Source organism: Elephantulus edwardii, unplaced genomic scaffold (genome assembly GCF_000299155.1).
Source record: "Elephantulus edwardii isolate Elephantulus edwardi_28Jun2011 unplaced genomic scaffold, EleEdw1.0 scaffold00001, whole genome shotgun sequence".
Lineage (NCBI taxonomy): Eukaryota > Metazoa > Chordata > Mammalia > Macroscelidea > Macroscelididae > Elephantulus > Elephantulus edwardii.
Window position 1 is genome coordinate 25,534,500 of NW_006399751.1, and position 16,801 is coordinate 25,551,300.

General features: G+C 38.5%; 1 protein-coding gene across 3 annotated transcripts in view; it reads right to left on the bottom strand.

Annotated features, from left to right (window-relative positions):
• GULP1 (GULP, engulfment adaptor PTB domain containing 1) overlaps positions 1-16,801 on the bottom strand; it is a 147,491-nt gene that overhangs the window by 110,181 nt on the left and 20,509 nt on the right. The window lies entirely within an intron of this gene.

Here is a 16,801-nt window from a genome sequence, read left to right on the forward strand (position 1 = left end):
AACCTCATTCTTAATGGGAGTTTCACCTCTTGAGAATAATTAAGGAATCTGTTATTCAGAAATGTCATATTTTCTTTCTTTAAATTAATGATAGTAATGACATCAACTTTCATAGAGTGCTTACTGTGTGCAAGAAACTGTTCTAATAATTTTACACAATTACCTTTTAACCCTCACCCCTCCATACACACACACACACACACACACACATCTCTAAACAAGAACTGTTGTTATCTTTATTTTGTGGATAATTACACTGAAATAGAAAATTTAACCAAAAGAACATCCAAAGATCATGGGGCTAGTAGGTGGTGGAACAATTTGAGCCAAGGTAATCAGAATCTGCACAGACTGTCCTGTACTTTACCTTCTGTAGTGAAAGAATATTGAACCCTTGTTGTTGCTGCTGCTGCTATTAGATATTGATAAGTCAACTACAACTCATAGTGATCCTATGAACACCAGATTGGACCCTTGCCTATCCTGTACCATCCTCAAATCTCCACTACGCCCCAGCCCCCTGTTCCAGTCACTGTCCAGTTTATCTCACTGATAGTCTTCTTCTCTGGTGCTGAATCTCTACCTTTCCTAGTATAATGTCTCTTTTCAAAGAGCGGTGGTGCCTACTGACAACATGCCCAAAGCATGTGAGATGAAGTGTTATCATTCTTGCCCCTAAGGAGTACGTTATTGCATTTCCTTCAAGACAGATGTGTTAACTATTTCGGAAGTCCATGGTATACACAACAATCATAATGAACACTAAAATTGGAAGGCATCTATTCTTCTTTGGTCTTGCTCCTTCATTGTCTAATTTTCTGATGCATAGGAAGCAACTGAAAATACCGTTATTTGGATCAGGTGCCTCTGAGTCTTTAAACTGATATTCCTACTAAATATAAGGATTTTTTAAATGTACTAGGTTCTGTAACATCTCTAGGACTTTGTACACACTATCTCCTCCAATAATGTTCAAGCTGCACTGAAGGAACTGGCAAAAATAATAAGGTCCCAGAAATCAATGGGATACTAATTAAGTGTTTCAACTAATAGTTGTGTGAAAGGAATAGACACAATGAAAGAATGGTGGCCGGATCTCACTTCTAAACACTTCATAAAGGGGAACTGTCCCCATCAATAATATCCATAAACAGATAGTTGGTTAGTCAGACATACTACCACCCGTAAACCTTCACCTCCTGCTACCAAACATCCAGATTTGATATTTATTGTAGAGTTACAGACTTTATTCACAGCTGTGAGGTTAATTATGGAAATAAATTGGAGAGGAGGGGAGGGGAAAAAATATTACTCAATGCAAGTCTAGGTTTAGTCCAGCAATCCCAAACCAGATTAACAGCAAAACACAATTTTTCCATTAGTTAAAGTCCTGGTTCAGTTCAGTTGACAAGTCCAAATCATCCAGCAAGGTTTGCCACAGAGCAGTTACATATCAGTTTGTCCTTCAGCCTGATACTCATATTTGGCCTAGACTATAATCTCTTCCAAAATCAAGATGTCTTTTACATAAATTGATGAGATGAAGTTAGTCTGGTGTGCCTAACAAAGACCTCTTGGGGAGCTTTTCCTAAAATGCCTCCTTTTTTATTTCTTTTTTTTTAACACTGTATTGTGGTTTGGGTAAAAGTTTGCAGAGAAAATTAATTTCCCATTCAACAGTTTAGACACATAACAAAACATCAGTTGCAATGAAACCATTGTTCTCTCTTTCTCTCTTTTATGATTTCCGTTTGTCCTTCTTTCCTGTCCCTCTCTGCAAAAATGTTTTGAGCCAGTGCTATCCTTTTGGTCATTCTAAGGAATTCACATGTGTTCACTTTCTAGACATGTGAATTGTTTGATTCAAAGGTTATTCCCAAGGTTGATTTCAGGTCCATATTTGAAGGGTGTTTAAGGACTATAATCTTGGGAGTTTCACTAAAGTGGCTCTTGATGCTTTTGTAAACTTTCTATCTTTTATTGTAATGTTTCCTTAAACTCTAATAACAGCAAGTAACTGCAAAACTGCATGGTCTACCAAGAGAACAAACAGGTTTGTCTTTGGAGAGGGTGAAAGCAAGTTTCTCCTTGGAGGCTAGAATTCTGAGGCTCCATCTCACATACCTTGGGCACCATGGTCAAGAGGAACCAGTCCTTGAAGAAGGATATCATTCTCAGAAGGGTGGAGGGACAGCACAGGAGAAGATTCCAGATGAGATAGATTGACACAATAACTAGGGCAATGGGGGTAGGTGTGACAGAGTCAGTGACACTAGCTTAGGACAGGGCAGGCTTCAAAGCAGTTGTATACAGGGTCTATATGACTCATAGGTGACTCAATGGCACACAGCCACAATAACAACAACAAGACACTTGATGAGTTTGAGGGTCATTTCAATCCAGCCTTGTGTAATCCTTGTGGTAGGTTGCTCCCATGAGACAGATGCATTTTACATGCCTGGAATCTGGCACCTAGTATATGCTCAAGAAGAATGGGCTGAAGCTTGTGAATAAGTAACTGTAAAGTAAACATTCAAGTCTAGTTGGTCAACTGTTCTGCAATTACTAACATATCTTGGTAAGAAACGGAAAGGTAATTTATGGCCTAAAATCAAACAAAGATCACTACAGATACAATTGTACACATCATATGACTATGAGCTATTAATGGTGGAAGATACAACATAATTTAAATTTCTGATTGTTACTTATTTTTATTTTCATAAAGGGATCCTCATTTTATATCAATGGCCTTGAAGAGCTACTGCATCCACTCAGTCAATTAATCTGTTGTTTAGATTCTTCACCAAAATGTTATGTAGATTTTTTTAGTATTTGCAATTTTTATTATACTGAAAATTGTACAGAAGGGAATTATGATATTGACTGGCTAAATGGAAAAAGGAGATTCATGAGCTCATTCTTTATAAATGTTCAAGCTAACACTATGTAAAAATTATAGATTTAGAGGGCATGTGAACCAATATCAATCTAGTTTCCCAGCTTGTCATAGTTCCTTAGACACTGTTTAAAAAGTCTCATAAATGGAACTGATTTATCATAAAAAATTATAGATTCAATACTTAGTAAGTGTATTAACTCTTTGCTATTTTATTTTTCTCAGTTTTACTTTTCTAAAAGTAACTTTTTAAGTGGTAATATCAGAGTTACTACTAACACTATACTAAACACAACACAGGCAATCAAGTGTAGAGCTGAGTTATTTTTAAATTAGTTAGCTTTTGTTTCCTAGTTGTGATTCTAAACAAATTTTTAAAGAATTCAATTAACCAGCATGTTTCTCCTGGCAAAACTTGAATAGTTTCAGTCTTACTCATCTCTTACTAACAGTTTCAGCAGCATTTTTTTTTCAGTCTGTATTTTTCAAGTGGAAATAACTTAGTTGCTGGTAAGACTTATTTTGTTTTTATTCCGTCATCTAGGCAAATGTTTGTGTGAGCAAGCCCAGAGCAATTCCATTCTAATGAGCAATAAAAACATACAAGTATTCAAGTAAGTGGTGTGGAAATCCTTGGAAAAAAATGTGAAACCTGAGGGAACAAGAGAGCTAGTTTTAATTATTTTGGATTATAACTATGGATCAGCTAAGGGCAGATCAGGTCCTCCACAGCTTGCTTTATTGCCCAGGGTCTCATTTCTTATCTGAACCTGCAGTCAAGGGTCTGGTGATTTATGTTTCTCTGTAACTAAATCTCCCAGGAAATAATTAGCCAGCGCTGCTGAGCCTATCACCATTAGCAGGTAATTTTGTCACAGATAAGATCTGTCTGCAAACGGGCAGAGAGGGAGGAGGGTTGCTAAAGTCTATTCCACTGATTGTACTATCTTATAATGGTGAATCCTGAACTGCCTGGCTATGTTATGAAAATACGTAAAGAATCAGGGAAGGATCTTGTTAATGGGTTGGATTCTGAAGTATTTCATCTGTAAATTGGTTTTTTTGTACTTGCGGATTTTTTTGTTTTGTTTTCTTGTATAGCAACAATATTATATCAAATGTTTGTTAACTACATATATCCAAAAGAGAGGAAACAGGAAAACTAAGAAGCAATGAGCTTAAATTAAGTACCAGGTATTCTGCAAGTATAAACTCTAAACTAACTTATTTCCCTTAAATAGGAACTGACTCATTGCTGACTCTCCATCAAGCTTTCAGGGATTTAAAAATCACAAGTGAAGAAATTAGTCATCTTTTTCCTGTGAAACAGCTGGTGGATTCAAACCTCCAGATTTCGGGTTAGCAGTGCAAATCCTTATCCACTATGCAACCAAAGCTCAATATTATCTTACATAATCTTAAAAAAGCTTTATAAGAAATCCTCTCTGTTTCACATCACAGAGGCAGAATGAAGAGTTCTGAAAATCTATAGAAGCTTTCATGTTGCTATTCATGAAGTTCCTTATGAGCAGTGAGTTTATGCGTTCACTGAATGTTCTAAGTGGTTACAAAGAAGGTGTATAAAAAATAGATAGCAACCCAAGTGTCCATCAACAAATCAATGGATAGAGAAGCTGTGATATATTCACACAATGGAATACTATGCAGCAGTGAAAAGCAAGGAACTCATAAACTATTAAACAAAATGGGTGACCCTGGAGGACTTTATGCTGAGTGAAATATTTCAGTCATAAAAGGACAAATATAGCATAAAGCCACATTTACAAAACAGGACTGAGATGGAGGTAGGAGAAAACTAAGAAAAGAGAGGATAAATATCGAACACTGCATTGGAACAGATGATGAAAAAAACTACATAAAAGGAACATATGATTAGTCATTATATACATGACAACAGTCCAGATTAAGAGATGAAGAGCAAAGTGAACTGGGGGGAGGGGGAGAAACTATGCAACAATGAACAAATTTTTTAAAGAGAAAGGCAAACTGGGCAGAGGGTCAAGGAGGAAAATGTGCAACAATGAATAAATGGAAATCCACGTTTTCTGTAAACTTTTGTTAAAATCAAAATAAAAGAAAGAATAAAGTTTGCTAGATGAAGGTAAAAATAAATTAGGTTAACTATGCACTTGCCATAGATTGAATCATGTGTCCCTCAAATTTATATATATATATATGAAACTTATGTATCTATAGCCTATTACCTGATAAGCCAAATTGATATAATAACATTATAGCCCTATTAGGCCACAAATGGAGTTGTCCAAGAATGTGGCATTTAATTTTATCTCACTAAAAATAAAAGGAGAAGAAAGGGAGTTGGGATAGAAGGCCTGTAATATTACCAAGAAAGAACTTCCAGGAGTCAAGTGTGTCTTTTTGGATCTGGACTCCTGTGTGAGGAAGCTCCTTGATGCTAGAAAAAACCAAGAAGTAGACATCTCCAAAGAATTCCAGGCCTACCTATAGCTGCTGAAGGAAATGAGATCTTCCCTCTACAACCAAAACCAAAAGACAACATACATTCCCCTAGATATAGTACCATGTAGTTATATTCCTAGTCTCATAAAACGTAAAAGAATAAACTTATTTGTTAAAGTCATCTATTTGTGATATCTCTGTCCTAATTGATGTTGTTAGGCGTCACTGAGTTGAGTACAACTCACAGCAGCACTATGAACCACAGACCTGAACCCCGTCCTACCCTGTGCCATCCTCATCATCTCTGACTCACCTTAGCCCATTGCTGTAGTCACTGTGTCAATCTAACTGAGGGTCATTTTCTCTTTCAGTGACCCTCTATATTTCCAAGATGCATCTATTTGTTTTTTTGGCAGACCATGAGATACTAGCACTAGACATCTAAGAAAATGTTGCTCTCAAAACACTAAGAGGACTAAGGCAAAGTTAAAGGTAGATGGGGGGAATTCTCTTTTCTGCAAAGTAAAAAGATGGATAAAATGAAAAAGAGACTAGAGAAAAAGAGAAAGAAAGTCAGAAAAAAAGGGGAGAGATGGGGAAAGGAGAAAGATAATAATGGCATCATTTTAAAAAGCATTTAACTATACAGAGAATATAATAAATGTTACTTTTAAAAAGATTCTACAATGAATGAATGGAAATCCAAAATCTCTGTAAATGCTCATTAAAATTAGTAAAATAAAATTTTTAAAAACTCTATAAAAGTTTTACCCAGTAAAAAGCACATTGAATTACATGTAAAAAAAAAAGAGTACATGCTGTTGTTGTTGTTGTTGTGTACCGACAAGTCAGGACTAACCCACAGCTGACCCTCTGGCAGGTTTTCAGGGGCAGTTAATCACACTAGAGGAGACTGCCCAACCTTCTTTCACAGAGCAGCTGGTGGTTTTAACTGCATGCCTCAGGACTGCAGTACAGCTTCTTGCCACTAGGACACAAGAGAATTTCATAACAAAATATATTCACAATGTTATTAAAATGTAAGTATAAAAAAGGTGTTAGGCACTCAGAGAGAAAACAGTAAGCCATTTTCCAGAGAGAAAATTCAAGGTAAATTAAGCTGTTTTCAATAAGAGAAAAGTTTGTGCAGTGATGGTCAACATTCCGAGAGACTGAAAGTAGATGACAGTAACAAGATGACAGGCAAATATCCTCAAACAGAACAACTCAATGAACTATCACAGTTGTTGAGTTGTTTATGGAAGTCTCATGAAAGAGGTCTGCGGTCTGGTCTACTTGCTGAAACTGAAGAGAACCTGAAGCACCTGCTGCAGAGCGTCAAGGACTGCAGCCTACATGGATTGAGGCTCAATGTCAAGAAGACAAAGATTCTCACCACTGGACCAATCGGCAGCATCAGGATGGATGGTGAAGAGATTGAGATTGTACACAGCTTTAGTTTGCTTGGCTCCACAGTCAACAGTCTTGGCACCAGCAGCCAGGAAATTAAAAGGCGCATTGCCATGGGAAAGTCTGCTGTTAGGGACCTCTCCAAAGTGCTGAAGAGCAATGGTGTCTCTCTGGAGACTAAGGTGTGTCTGATACAGGCCATGGTCTTTGCAATCACTTGTTATGCAACAGAGAGTTGGACAATGACCAGGGAGGATAGAAGGAGAATTGATGCCTTTGAGATGTGGTGCTGGAGAAGAGTATTGAGAATACCATGGACTGCTAGGAAAACAAACAGAGTTGTCCTGGAGAGGGTTAAACCAGGTGGCTCCTTGGAGGCAAGGGTTCTGAGGCTCCGTCTAACATACTTTGGACACGTTGTGAGGGGAGACCGGTCCTTAGAGAGGGACATCATGCTTGGGAGGGTGGAGGGACAGTGCAGGAGAGGACGGCCCTCTATGAGGTGGATTGATTCAGTGACTGGGATAATTGGGATGGGAGTGTCAGAGACAGTGCGATTGGCAAAGGACAGAGTGGAGTTTAGGGCTGTTGTACATAGGGTCGCTATGAGTCGCAGGCACATAACAACAAGAAGTCGATGGCACATAACAACAACAACATGAAAGAGGAAAATGAAAATTAAATAAATATCTCGGGAATAGAGAAGAAACTGTAAATGTAGAGTTTGAGTAAATATAGGACTTTAAAGTAAAGAGATGACTTTACTAATAGTTTCAATCCACTAGGCTTCCATGAGGATTAAATGAGATAATAGATTTAAAGTGTTTAGAAAGTTACAGGCATAGAGTCATCCACCAAAGGTGCACACTATTCTTTTATCTACATACCTAGTGCTGATTTTATCTGTACAGACATGCTGGTAATATTAATCAACAGTTTGTTGTTGTTGCTGCTGTTGTTATAAATGGGTAACAACCCACAGCTGACCTTCCAGCAGTTTTTCAGAGGCAGTCATTGCATGAGAGAATACTGCCCATCCTTCTCCCATGGAGCAGCTGCTAGATTCGAACTGCGTACCTTTGGGTTTGCAGCACAGCTTCTTACCATTTGGCCACCAGAGCACTGGTCATTTCTGCCTGCTAGGGTTCTGAGTCATGTGTTGATTTCGATACCTAGTGGTAAGAAACTGTGCTCCAATCCCAAAGCTGTGCGGTTCAAATCCACTGCCTGCTCCACAGGGAAAGATGGGCACTCTCCTCCCATGTGATTTACTATCTCTGAAAACCTGCTGGAGGGTCAGCAATGGGTCGGTTCCAACTTGATGACACACAACAAGATGCTTTCTTACATTTCTTAAATGTTAATATTCCACATATCACATGTACAGAACAGAAATTATCTTTCTTACAAAACATCCCAGACCTAATTATATGAATAATTGCTTCTTCAATACTCTGCGTCAAGGACTCTCCTTCATAAGGTCGCTATGAGTCTCCTGCGACTCGACGGAACTTAACAACAATAACATCAATAGACAGAGAGAGAGAGAGAGAGATCAGCTGGCCCAGCGAAGAGAAAACGATGTGACCAAGACAAAGGTGGGTGACTTTTAGTTTGCAGCCCTCAGGCCAGTCTTTCATTGTTTTTGTTCAGACATTCCTCTAGGTCGTATAGCCCTGGTGTACAAGTTGCCATCCCACTGTCACCTGTGGTTGCTGTGAGGCTGAACACTGTGACACAGATGTGTCAAATGCGTTAATGGTTGGCTACCCAATGCGGACTGAGAGTGGGGTGGAGCTCCCCATTGAGCAAGCGTGGAAGGAGGAGTGGCATCCACTTCCATAAGAGCTTGGAGAGAGGATGAAAGGCACCCAAGCGTCAAGGACTCTCCTTCATAGGGTCGCTATGAGTCGCTGAGACTCGAAGGCACTTAACAACAACAACAACATGGTTACACAAATTACAGATCGACTCTCAACTGAACTTTTTTTTTCTGCTTGACTAACACAACTGTGCAGAATATAAAGAAAGAAAGTTCTCTGATAGAGTCTGATATAAGGACTGATAGTGAATCCTGCTTTTCACATTTTTAGAAATTGGCTAGCCAATTTCTTTATCTCACCTACACTAATATCAAATGGTGGGGAACCCTGAAGGCATCTTTCCTCCACCTAACATGTTTCTTCTAATCAATATCTGAAATGCAGCTCTTCACTGATAGCTGGTGGTTTTGTGTAAAGAACTCAGTCATAGCCCACCCTTAATGAGCAGTACCACATCTCTCCTCTCCTACTCATCCCTTCCTTTTCACTACCATTTCACGTTTCTTCCAGGTCCTTTGTTCAAAAAATCCTCTCTTCCTCATTCATTTTCTTCTTTTACTCAAACTCATTGCTATTGAGTTAGAACCAACTCACAGTTGACCCTCCATTGGGTTTCAAAGGTTAAAAATCATACCAAAGGAGATTATTCATCTTTCTCTCAACAGATTTGAACTACCAGAGAGGAATGATCTTTGGCTTCATAGTGCAATTCCCATTGGACTACACCATGTCTTTATTCCAGCTATTTATTAAAACTACTACTGAAATGGTAATGATAAAAGTATCAAATTTTATTTCTCTTTTTCAAGCACAGATTTCTCCTGAAATACACGGTCATTTATAGTTTTCCTTCTATCTGCTTCTGAGTCCAGGAGCGGTGTAAACAGTTCACATATTCGGGTGCTAATTGAGAGGTTACTCTCAATCTAGAGGAATTTCAACCACCCTGGTTCCCAACTTCCCAAAAAATCAGTCTCTGAAAATCCTACAGAACACATTCCTACTCTGACACACATGGCATTGTCAGGAGTTAGAGCTGATTTGATAGTAACTGGTTATCTTTTTTGCTTATTTTCTTCACTTAATATTCTAGGCTTCAGAGCACATCTGCTTGAACCCCTTGGAGACCAGACTGCATACGTTTCCTTTTTTCACAAATAAATCTTCAGGTATGAACAAACTTTCTTGTTATTTCACAGTGTAAAATATATTTGTGTAGAAATAGAAAATTAATAATAAATGAGCCCATCATTCAGAAAATTTCCACTTATAACTAGGTGTCCATACATTGGAAAAAGTATTTAAATACATAAATAATACCAAATCCCCCCCAGGGGATTACACTAACATAAATATGAATCAACGAAGAATAAGAAATATAAAATTCTTTATAAAAGCCTGAAGCTTGTGACTCTGTGGTATAGGGCGGTATCTATATTATACTATATTTAATCATCCTAATTCACATTTCTGTCAAATCTTTGAGTGGCTTTAAATGACCCACAAACATCTACTAACAGAAAACATAGAGCAAGAACAAAACAAAAAGTGAATTCACATATAATATTTCCCAAATAGAGAGACATGCATTGCATCTACTTTGCCTTTGTATTAATTCAACTGCTGACTATTCAACTACTATGTCAATCTCTTTAGATCTGAAGAGAACAAATTTTAGTGGGGGGGGGGAGGAAACTGAATAAGAAATTTCCACATCTTACTTCTGTGAGGTAGCTCATGGGTTCAACTACTGATTTTTAGGTTAGCAGTTAATTGTTTTAACCACTGCACTACCACTGCTCCTTGTATGAGCATACACCTATTGCAAATAAAAACAACAAACTTGCAGTTATTACTATTTCTTCATTGTTTTTATGTTGGTTATCCTGAAAATGCATAGTTTCCCACTATATGAGAGGTATTAGAAAATAACATTTTGCCCATCAACAAATAAAAGGATAGAGAAGCTGTAGTATAGTCACAAAATGGAATACTATACTACATTGAAAAACAAGGAACTCATGCAATATTATTCAAAATGGGGGACCCTGGAGGACATCATGGTGAGTGAAATATCTCAATAACAAATGGACAAATATTGTACAGTGCCACTGTTGTAAAATGAGATTGACATCAGGATTGGGGGGAGCTTAAGAAAAGAGGGGATCAATATTGTATACTGCATTGAAACAGATAAGGGAGAGAACTGTTTAAAAGGAATATAAGATTAGCCAGGAAATAAAGAGACGAATTGCATTGGGAACGTCAGTTGTGAGGGACCTCTCAAGAGTACCAAAGAGCAACGATGTCAGGCTGGAGACTAAGGTGTGCCCGATGTGGGCTATAGTCTTCACAATTACATGCTATGCATCAGAGATTTGGACACTGAATAGGGATGATAGAAAGTGAATTGATGCCTTTGGGCTGTGGTGCTGGAGAAGAGTGTTGAATATACAAAGGACGGCTAGGAGAACAAACAGGTTTGTCCTGGAGAAGGTGAAGATGGAATGCTCCTTGGAGTCAAGGATTCTGAAGCGGTGTCTGACATACTTTGGGAATGTTGCAAGGAGGGACTGGTCTTTGGAGAGGGACATCATGTTTGGCAGGGTGGAGGGGCAGCGCAGGAGGGGAAGACCTTCGATAAGATGGATCGATTCTGTGAGTGGAGTGGTAGGAATGAGTGTGTTCGAGACGGCGAGGTTGGCACAGGATAGAACAGCATTTAGAGCTCTTGTACACAGGGTCGCTATGAGTCACAAGCGATTCGATGGCACCTAACAACAACAACAATTGTTTTCATGACAAGATTCCAGAAAAAGCAATGCATAGTACAGTGGACTGTGAACTTGGTGGGGAGAGGGGGGATGTATAACAATGAAAGAATTTTTTTTTCTTTTCAAAGAGAAAAGTGAACTGGGGGGAGGGGTGGGCAGGGAGGAAAATGTGCAACAATGAATGAATGGGGGGAAATGAAATGGGAAGAATATGTTGTAAAAATAAAGAAAATTACATTTTATAGCTTTCTAATTTCCTTTTAAATATGTGCCAGTGCTACATTGGCTAATAAGGGGCATTTCCAAATGGCTACAAATACAGAATTATTATTTTTATATGTTATTGCTGTTCAGTGCTTCTGAGTCTGAAGGTACTCAGAGCTACTTCTCTAGCAGGTTTTCAGAGGTAAATCACAAGAAAGGAAACTGGAGCAGCTGATGGGCTTGAACTGCCTGCCTTTGGATTGACAATGCAATTACTTAAACCAGGCCACCTGAGCTGCCTTAATTTTATAAAGATGGTGGAGTTTTTTGAAGGGGAAAGAATGACAAATAAGGTTCTGTTTATATGCTAATTCTTACATTTCAAAATGTTGGGGCTAACTGTAAATTTTATAATAGTAAATCCCAGTTCATAAACCTCAAAAGAAAAAGTTTTACAGGCTCTATACATTTTTTCCTAAAGAAATTACTCCTGTGCTTTGATACTGCCAAAAAAACCCCCAAAAGTTGACTCTTGATCAAATAAAATGGATCCTATGAGCTCTTTGTGTACTTTTATATCCCCTTGGTATCTGCACTCAGCCAAACTGGCAAGCATTATGTTTGCAGTTATTGAAAATCAAGAAGCAGAAGAATCTGTTCTTATAAACCAGATAGCAGAGTAGAATTGCTTTATAAGGTGAAGGCTATGACCTTCTAGAAGCTGATCACTAGATCAGTGTTCTAAGGCACTGCATTTGATATGCCAAACTTCCAGCTAGTACTTGGACGCTAAATTATTTGTACTACTCAAGACTTCTTGTGAAAGCTTTTAATAGTTTAGAAAGGCTTGTGTGGATTTCCTTTTATTTCTATAATAATAATTTATAATTGTAAATTTATATATTATAAATTATATTATATATAACTTAATTCTAAATTAATTTATAATATAATTTCTTTCTTTTTAAAAAATTTATTATTAATTTCAATGAAAATTTACAGAGACTTCGGATTTCCATTCATTCACTTGCACTTTTCTTCCCTCCCAACCCTTTCCCCCAGTACACTACCCTCTTGGAAAAGTAAAAGAAAAATTCTTTCACTATTTTACAATCTCTTCTCCCAGTTCCACTTCACAATGCAGCCTTCGCTCTGAACTCCAGTCATAACAAAAATACCTAATCATATATCCCTTGTAAACAGTTTATCTGTTTCTATTCAGTATACATTATTGAACCCATCTTTCTCAGTCTCTGCCTAACCCCAATGTCAGTCCTGCTTTACAACAGCGGCACTATGCAGTACTTGGCTTTTTGTGACTAAGGTACTTCACGCTGCATAATGCCCTCCAGGTTCCCCCATTTTGAATAATATTGCATGAGTTCCTTGTTTTTCAATGCAGCATAGTATTCCATTGTGCGAATATACCACAGCTTCTCTATCCATTTGTTTGTTGATGAGCACTTGGGTTGTTTCCAACTCCTTGCTATTGTGAACAAGCCACAATAAACATGGGTGTGCATAAATCTGCTTGGGTGGCAGTTATATTGTCTTTGGGGTATATTCCCAGTAGTGGAATTGCTGGGTCAAATGGTATCTCTATTTGCAACTTTTTGAGAAAGCGCCATACCGCCTTCCACAATGGTTGCACCATTTTACACTCCCACCAACAGTGCATAAGGGTTCCAGTTTCTCCACAACCTCGCCAGCATTTACCGCTTGCTGTTCTGTTAAATTTTGTTATTCTGACTGGGGTGAGATGATATCTCATAGTTGTTTTAATTTCTTTCTTTATAAATAGCATCACTCATTGCCATTGAGTTGTTTCTGATATACAGGGACCCTCCATCAGGTTTCCAAGGATATAAATCATAATAAAGACCCTCCTCTCCTTTCTTCCGCGAGCAGCTGGTGAGTTTGAACTTCTAGAAGGGTTGCCTTTGCTTAGCAGTGTAACACTCTGCAGACTTTGCCACCTGATCACCCCCAAAAAATGGTCTATCATAAGCACTGAGCTCCTTTAACTTTGCATATTGGTAGAGGATAATGATCAATAGCTCAAAGCTGATTTCTATAAAGTGGCAGATAGCACATGCCTGTATCCACCAACCTTAGCATTTGTCATTTCTCTGTTGGGTTCAATAATTCACAGCAATGGGCCCATAGAGCCTACAGACCATCCTCACAGTCATGGGATCTCTTAGTGAAGAATTCAGGAACATTGAGGATACAGTTCTTTAGTTAGAATAGATTCTTTCATGCTCTCTTTGACCCTTGGTCTCTGGGAATTTCCTCTGCCCTGTTTGGGCGAGTGTTACACAGCTTTTTTGCTGAGCTACATTACAAAGAAGGATTCCTGGAACTATAGTGCTTAACATTCCTGTGTGCCATCCATGAGGACAGCAGTTTACTCACAGCAGTGGCTCTGTGGGAGAAAGATGAGATCAGTTTTACTCTGTCTTACTAGTATGCTAGGGGTTGGGATCAACTTTGCAACAGTAGGTTTTGGTGGGTATGCACCTAGTGACCTCACTGTTTCACTAAGCCTGAACCTGAAGGACTGGTTCCTGGTTCTTTGGGTTCACTAAATCTACTTCCACCAAGTCCCTGAAGCACCCTTCTCTCTTAGTAAGTCTCTTGGGCAAAGTTATTCAGCTTTTTTTTTCTTCCATGTCCCAGGAAGCCCTCTGCACTAGGACTGGTGTCCGGGTCCTGCTGCCAATGATTTGGTGCTGTGGCTTCCACTGCTTCTCATCATCTTCAGGCTTACCGCTTTCACCACGGTGTCTCCCAGGTCAAAGAGACTCCCTGAGTAGGGACCCTGAGTCCAAAGGAGGCACATGCATGATTCATGGCTCTTCTTCTTAATGATGATGAGGTCCCTGTCTCTATTCACTGCTCTCTCCTTTCATCTCTTGTAAGATAAAAAGTGTGATTCAAGCAAGTGTGTGGTTTCAGTAATGCACTGAAGGGTGGTGACTTGAATAAGGGTGATGACTGAGGTAAGAGTGGTGACTTGAGTCATACCGTATAGTAAGATGGTGATTTAAGAGATGTCTTACCTTAATCTTTCCTCCTTAACATAACAGACAACTCATGCCCTAATGACTACAAGAAACGAGGCTGGGATTTGAAGGATACCACAAAATGAAGGATAATCACAAGATACTAGGACTCATTCTAGTCAGGTTGACACATAACTCCATCGGAGAGTTTATACACCTTATACATGATCCCACCAGTGATTCTGGTGGAGTCAAAAAAACTATGATCAGAAGGACTATATTAGGTAATGCATTATACATTTAATTATACTATCAAGATATTCTTTGTAGGAATATTTTGTTTTAGAACACAGTTGTCAAAACTTAAAGTTACAAAAAAAAAATCTAATCGGAATGTTATTAGTATTATTGATAACAGTACTTCATTATCTATCAATCACAATGAAATGGGAGTTTCCTGTCATGTTTGTAAGGGATCTCTGATGGGGCAGTGGTGGTTGAATGTTGGCTGTTAACCAAAAGGTGGTTCTTACCCATCAGCCACGTTGAGAGAGAAAGATAAGGAGTGTGCTCTCGTGGGTTTTTCATTAAGGCTTATCTAACCACTGTGAATGTAACTCTCACCATATGGATGACTCTCACTCAAAACTCACTGCCATAAAGTCAGAAGCTTCTTAAAAGACATAAATTAAATGGGAGGAGATTTCTATCTTTCTTTCAAACTGCCACAAGAGTTACCTTAGGCAAACAGTGCAACTCCTTATGGAATACACCACCAGAACTCTCTATGGGTGGGCGGAACCACGCAAATGTTATGTGTCTATAAACTGCCAAGAAGACTGCACAGTCTACCAATAATGTAAATAACGTAAATAGCATATTTTGAGTGGAGCATGTAAATAAGATGTGCAGGCCACTCATGTGGGAATTGGCCAGTTTTACCATTCAGCTTAGAATTGAGTAGGCTCATGGAAAACTGGAACACCATCAAGTAAGAAGAAGCAGAGAGCGCAGTGTATCCGATGGGCCAGATTCCTATGTAAGACTCAGAAGACACAGGCAGAGCAGAGGTGATGAACAGTTAGAAACTCAGGGCTGAGTTAGGTCTGCTGAACCAAAAAAGCCAAGCACTTTAAGCCTAAGCTTAAGTAGCTGGCAAAACTAGAAGAGCTTGGTTACACTTGAAAAAGCAGAGCAAAGCCCAAGAAGGCCACCTGGGATCACCCTGAGGAAAGGTGATGCTGACTGAGGAATTGCACCCTGAGTATTTCCAACTTGAACTGTAACTATCACCTCTTTTCTGAGCTACATAATCAAAAGTTTTTTCTGTGAGTTCTCATGGCCATTATCAAATTATCAAACAAATTATCAAGCCTGAAGGTAGATAAGTGAGAGCTTTGGGAGGGATGGAACTGGATTTGACAGAAGAAAGTAAGGGAGCACCAGGGTAGGTCTAACCTCACAGGAACTGTCTTTGAACTGTGGATGTTCTTTATGAGAAGAGTGCTGTCCCCACATCCCTCATAGTGTTTTGTACAGGGAGTCTGCTCTGTAAAGATTATAGCCATGCAAGCCAGATGGGATCAGTTGTACTCTATCTATCCTGTAACAGCCCTGTATACTGGAACAGAGTTGAGAATAATGTGCTTGGCTGTTGGCTTAATAGTCATAGCTGTAGGATGAGGTATTCTTACACCAAACTCTCAGAATGGTGGTTTCTGCTTCCCTGACCAATCTCACTGTAATCTCTCTGTGTGTAAACAGAAAAAAATGCAATACCAGACATAGAGCTTTGCTTGGATTTTTTTTTAAGGGATGCAAGTTTCATTTTAAAGCTGTAATAATAATTAATAGCAACTTTAAAGTTTACAGAACAGTTATAATACTAATGATATTATTAACAATAATCCTTCAAAATACCAGATATTGATCTAAAGATTTTATACATATCAAACCACATAGATGCAATTCTTATTACCATATTACAAATGGGAAAATGAAGGCTATCAAAGCTGAATTGAGTTAATAATTTTAACTCAGTGGGCCAAATATGTCAGCTATGTGGTTCTAAAACTATGATGGTGGAGTTTTTTGGTGTCAAAACTTTGAGGGATGAATGTACCATACCCGTACGTTTAACTTTCCTTTCATCAATTATCAATGAGCTTAGCTAGAAGTTTTCACTGATAACAACTTATATTTTACCTTCGTTTGTTTTCATTTTTCCTTTGCTTGATTTCACAT